General features: G+C 35.0%; 1 long non-coding RNA gene across 1 annotated transcript in view; it reads left to right on the top strand.

The window, feature by feature from the left end:
- The first annotated feature begins 627 nt into the window (after window positions 1–627).
- The window catches only part of LOC111083854, a 7,288-nt gene continuing 1,779 nt past the window's right edge, over window positions 628–6,136 (top strand). The window contains exon 1 of the long non-coding RNA XR_002609283.1: window positions 628–780. This is a non-coding gene — a long non-coding RNA (uncharacterized LOC111083854). The remainder of the gene's footprint in view (window positions 781–6,136) is intronic.

Below are 6,136 nucleotides of genomic sequence, written 5' to 3'. Positions count from 1 at the left end.
CTAACAGACGACACGATTAATAACCTATAAGTAATAGACAGATATCACGATTGATAACCTATAAGTAATAGACAGATATCACGATTAATAACCTATAAGTAATAGACAGATATCACGATTGATAACCTATAAGTAATAGACAGATATCACGATTGATAACCTATAAGTAATAGACAGATATCACGATTGATAACCTATAAGTAATAGACAGATATCACGATTGATAACCTATAAGTAATAGACAGATATCACGATTGATAACCTATAAGTAATAGACAGATATCACGATTGATGACGTATAAAACCTAACAGACGACACGATTGATAACCTATAAAAACTAACAGACGACACGATTAATAGCCTATAAATAATAGACAGATATCACGATTGATGACCTATAAGTAATAGACAGATATCACGATTAGGAATGTCTGCGAACTTACAACGCTAGAAACTGGGTTTCGATATCCGTGATAGGCAGAGCACAGATAGCCCATTGTGTAGCTTTGTGCTTAATTACAAACAAACAAACATTATTCACATACCTAAATTAATTTAGGTTACTATATGGTGAAATAAAACAGACTCAAACCCTATAGATAATTCTGTAGTTTTAAATTCAAATATACTTTTTTTTGTAGTTTGCAGAAGGCGCTTTGAATTTAGGGGGAAATTTCAATTATCATATTGATGTGGATGCAGATTTGACCCCTGATGCTTGTATCTCGTCTAGTTACGGCTATGACCCAATGAAGATTAGTTTGGAAGCAAACTATCGGGTAAGTAAATCCTGACTACCTATTTTTATGTAAAATTGATCTTTAAGCCTAGACAAGTTATTAATTCGAATTTTTATGCAAACTTGATCTTTAAGCCTAAACAAATCATTAATTCACATTTTTATGTAAACTTGCTCTTTAAGCCTAGACAAGTTATTAATTAAAATTTTTATGTAAACTTGCTCTTTAAGCCTAGACAAGTTATTAATTAAAATTTTTATGTAAACTATCTCTTTAAGCCTAAACAAGTCATTAATTCACATTTTTGTGTAAACTGTCTCTCTAAGCCTAAACAAGTCATTAATTCACATTTCTATGTAAACTATCTCTTTAAGCCTAAACAAGTCATTAATTCACGTTTTTGTGTAAACTATCTCTTTAAGCCTAAACAAGTCATTAATTCACGTTTTTGTGTAAACTTGATCTTTAAGGATAAGCAAGTCATTAATTCACAACGCTAGCTTATAACGTCTTTCCAACAACTCCGCCTATTTTACGTTTACAAATTATTGAAGCTATGACTTTTCTGTTTTAATAATCTGTTTTATATTTATATCTTCGATTGGGGTAAATTACCCACCGATATTCTGATTCAGTAGCGAAAAAAAAAAGGTTAAAACTATACACATTAACTAGATGCTTCATTACAAGGAAGTTTTAAAATATGTAAACTAGTTTTTCAGATAATGATTGTTTGTTTATTTTTGAATTTCGCGCAAAGCTACACGAGGGCTATCTGCAGTGTAAGACTAGAGGGAAGGCAGCTAGTCATCACCACCCACCGCCAACTCTTGGGCTACTCTTTTTACCAACGAATAGTGGGATTGACCGTCACATTATAACGCCCCAACGGCTGAAAGGGCGAGCATGTTTGGTGGGACGGGGATTCGAACTCGCGACCCTCAGATTGCGAGTTGAGCGCCTTATCCACCTGGCCATGCCGGGCCTTCAGATAATGAACCAGAATAATATTTTTGTTCGATTCGCTGCATGCTGTTGTAATGCTGAAATATCTTGAAAAAATAACTTGGTTTCTTTATTTGTAGTTAAGTTCAAAGCTACACAATGGGCTATCTGTGCTGTGCCCATCACGGGTATCGAAGCGTGGTTTTTAGCTTTTTAAGCCTTCAGACGTACCGCTGTGCCACGGGGTGGAAGATAAAACTTGGTGAAATATGTTACTGAAACAGTTGAAGTGCGTGTGTTTGGTTTTATTTGCCACGTAGAAATCAAATCTTGCAGGTCGAGCTAATACTTCTAGGAAGATGAGCTATATGCAAAATAGTTGGAAACAATTTTAAATAAACGTTTTCGTTAGATAAAAACGTTTGAAAAATGTATACAGCCTGCTGATGTAACAGTTAATTCAAACGTTTTTGTCGTGTCTCGAATGGCGATTTTGGAAGCGAGCTGTCTGCTCGTCTGACTTTTTTCTTGATATTGTTACGACAGCGGTAGTCACGTGACTCTGGTAACACGTCATGATATTCTAGAAGGATCGGGGAACACACGAATAATCCAGTATGTGCTAGGCGCCCTATATTCCTGTATATAAGTGCGCCGCCGGATAACGTGAGACAAATTAATCGGAATTGAATTGCAGACAGACAGAGATAGAGACGGACAATTGAGTCAAGCGCGGTAGTGACACACACACACACAAAATCTCAAACTTTTTAAGACTTGTAACTTAAACTGTTGGACATGAAACCACTGGCATATAATTTTAATTTAACCCTCATTATCGATTATAGGTTATCAATCGTGATATCTGTTTATTATTTATAGACTATTAATCGTGTCGTCTGTTAGTTTTTTATAGGTTATCAATCGTGTCGTCTGTTAGGTTTTATACGTCATCAATCGTGATATCTGTCTATTACTTATAGGTCATCAATCGTGATATCTGTCTATTACTTATAGGTCATCAATCGTGATATCTGTCTATTATTTATAGGCTATTAATCGTGTCGTTTGTTAGTTTTTTATAGGTTATCAATCGTGATATCTGTCTATTATTTATAGGTTATCAATCGTGATATCTGTCTATTACTTATAGGTTATTAATCGTGTCGTCTGTTAGGTTTTATACGTCATCACACACACACACACACACTCATTATACAGTTGGTCCGCTGTATAATACCGAATAATGAATTCGACGAAATGTCATAACATTATTCACAGGACCCCTAGTGGCACAGAGTGAAATGTCTACGTCTTACTCTCTCCAATATAATATATTTAGGTGTTACCATCTCTGGTGTGAAATATCTACGTCTTACTCTCTACAATATAATATGTTTAGGTGTTACAATCTCTGGTGTGAAATGTCTACGTCTTACTCTCTCCAATGTAATATGTTTAGGGGTTGCCATCTCTGGTGTGAGATGTCTACGTCTTACTCTCTCCAATATCACATGTTTAGGTGTTGCCATCTCTGGTGTGAGATGTCTATGTCTTAACACGAAGACAGTTTTATTTAGAAGAATGTAACAAAGCTGTTTGGGGTCAGACTTCAGTAACAAATGAGTATATGACAGGTCTCCTAATCTTACAGTGACAAATGATTGGCGTCAGACAAATAAGTACTTGGTGTAACGTGGCCTGAACGTTAAATAAATAACATTTATGTAGAACAGTGTGACTGGTTTAGGTTTCATTTCTAGTTGAAATATTTCCTTAGTTTGTCTGTAACAGTTGGTATGTTGCAGGTGCTGGGGGACACAAAATTGGAGGTGAACCACGCCAATTGTTCAGAATACTCTTTGAACTACAGACCTTCTGAACACTTTCCAGTGTACAGTTTCAGCGTGTTTGTGATGGACGTTAGTTTGGGAGTCCGTGTGGAGGGTGAGATAGGAATAGACATGAATTGTGAATTACAAGGCGGCAATAAATATCAAGTTCGCCCTGTTACAGGGATGCGATTGGCTGGTGAAGCTCGAGGCAGAGCGCTTGTAAGTATCCGTTTTTCACCCTAGTGGTTAATTCTACGGGTTTTATCTAATAAGAGAATAAAGAAACCTAAAAAAACACGATACGTTAAGTAAAACAACAATCGTAAAACGTTTGAAATTAACAAAGTACACAGAGCGCCATCTTCAAGTTTGTAATAAAATAAAAATTAAATATATTTTAATATTCACGTCTTATATTTGTCCACAGTAGTAACATTTTAACGTTGACATTACTTTAAAAAAATTCACTGGCTGATTGGAAGAATAAAATACAAGTTTCGTCTTAATTTTTGAGATATTTTCTTATCGGAGAGTGGGATATTAAAAGTGAACAAAAAGTGGTAGAATTGTATATATAAGTTAACACACACACACACAATATGTTTAGGTGTTACCATCTCTGGTTACTCTCTCCAATATGACGTAGACATTTTACACCAGAGATGGTAACACTTACACATATTATATTGGAGAGAGTAAGACGTAGACATTTCACACCAGAGATGGTAACACCTAAACATATTGTATTGGAGAGAGTAAGACGTAGACATTTTACACTAGAAATGGTAACACATTGTTGTAGTAGAGAATTTATCACACGATACAGTTTATGTATTTAATGAACATCAATAAATTATCACTCGTGGTCCCAGTCAATGCAAGTAGGAAACACCGGATGTTGTGGTAAAGTAGGAAACACGGGATGTTGTTGTAAAGTAGGAAACACGGGATGTTGTGGTAATGTAGGAAACACCAGATGTTGTTGTAAAGTAGGAAACACCAGATGTTGTTGTAAAGTAGGAAACACCGGATGTTGTTGTAAAGTAGGAAACACCAGATGTTGTGGTAATGTAGGAAACACCAGATGCTGTTGTAAAGTAGGAAATCCCATAACGCTCTTTTTTTTCTTGTTTAAGTATCATAGGTTAATCAAAGCTCATTTATCAACATATGCCTACTTCTGCCCGTTTTGTCAAATAAGAACATCTGCTTTCTTTCTATATTTCTGGGATTATATGAATTTTCTTCCAGGGGTTAATTGGGGGCGAAATGAAGTTCCACCGCTCGGAAGACTCAAGTCATTAGGCTTAAGAACATCTACGTTCTTACTATATTTTTGGGATTATATGAATTTTCTTCCAGGGATTAATTGGGGGCGAAATGAAGTTCCACCGCTCGGAAGACTCAAGTCATTAGGCTTAAGAACATCTACGTTCTTACTATATTTTTGGGATTATATGAATTCTTTTCCAAGGGTTAATTGGGATCGGAATAGAGTTCCACCGCTAGGAAGACTCAGGCCATTAGGTTCCTGGTCTTGACTTTAGCCACTGATTTATTGTGATGTAAAATTTAGGCTAAGAAAGATTGACTTCACACCGAATGGGTTAAACATACTCACGTTAACATACACCCTCGTTCCGTCACTATCGTGGTTAAAATACAACGTCCCTACGTCATAGTTGTTACCTAGAAACTCCACGTCACTCACAAGCTTAGTCATCATTTTAAACTTCATAGGAGAAGATGTAGACCGAACCCCAGCAAATACACCTGGAAAACAACAATATTTCACTCATTACATTTGTTGGAATGTGGCTTGCTCTAAAACAAACAAACAAGAATGTGATAATCCAAAGCTTACAGAATTGAATTTACTCCTCAAAGTTGATCAAATCACGAACAGAGATAGGTATTTTCAGTAGTGTTATTCTAATGAAACAGAACCAGTCGTTGATAGTTAAGTTTAGGTTTTGGTTTTTCTTTCTACAACAGAACGCGTATTTTAAGTAACAAAAACACACAGAAACCTAACAACATTATTTTAATCCACTGCCTTACTATTTGTTTTTAAATAGTGGTAGAGCGCTAAAAATTGGGTGTCGATACCCGCAGTGAGCACAGCGCTGATAGTCCATTGTGTTGCTTTGAGCTTAATTAACAAACAAACAAAAGTCCTTAAAATTTTGACCCATAAACAATGCAAAATATTTTTACGTGTGATTATATGGCACTAAACTTAAATAATTGTTTACACATACACACACACATACATACTCAAACTGATTAGGAACAACTTTAAAATTAACTATATTAACAGATAATGACTTTAAACCTAACCTAATTACTTTAATATATTAATGGTTTTAAAGCTAACCAGACTAATTGAGTAATGACATTAAACCTAACCTAATTACTTTAATATATTAATGGTTTTAAAGCTAACCAGATTAATGGAGTAATGACTTTAAACCTAACCTAATTACTTTAATATATTAATGGTTTTAAAGCTAACCAGACTAATTGAGTAATGACATTAAACCTAACCTAATTACTTTAATATATTAATGGTTTTAAAGCTAACCAGATTAATAGAGTAATGACATTAAACGTAA

This window comes from Limulus polyphemus, unplaced genomic scaffold (genome assembly GCF_000517525.1).
Source record: "Limulus polyphemus unplaced genomic scaffold, Limulus_polyphemus-2.1.2 Scaffold11640, whole genome shotgun sequence".
In the NCBI taxonomy this organism is placed as follows: Eukaryota; Metazoa; Arthropoda; class Merostomata; order Xiphosura; family Limulidae; genus Limulus; species Limulus polyphemus.
Note: the sequence above shows the minus strand (reverse complement) of the source record. Positions and strands in the feature narration are given on the sequence as shown.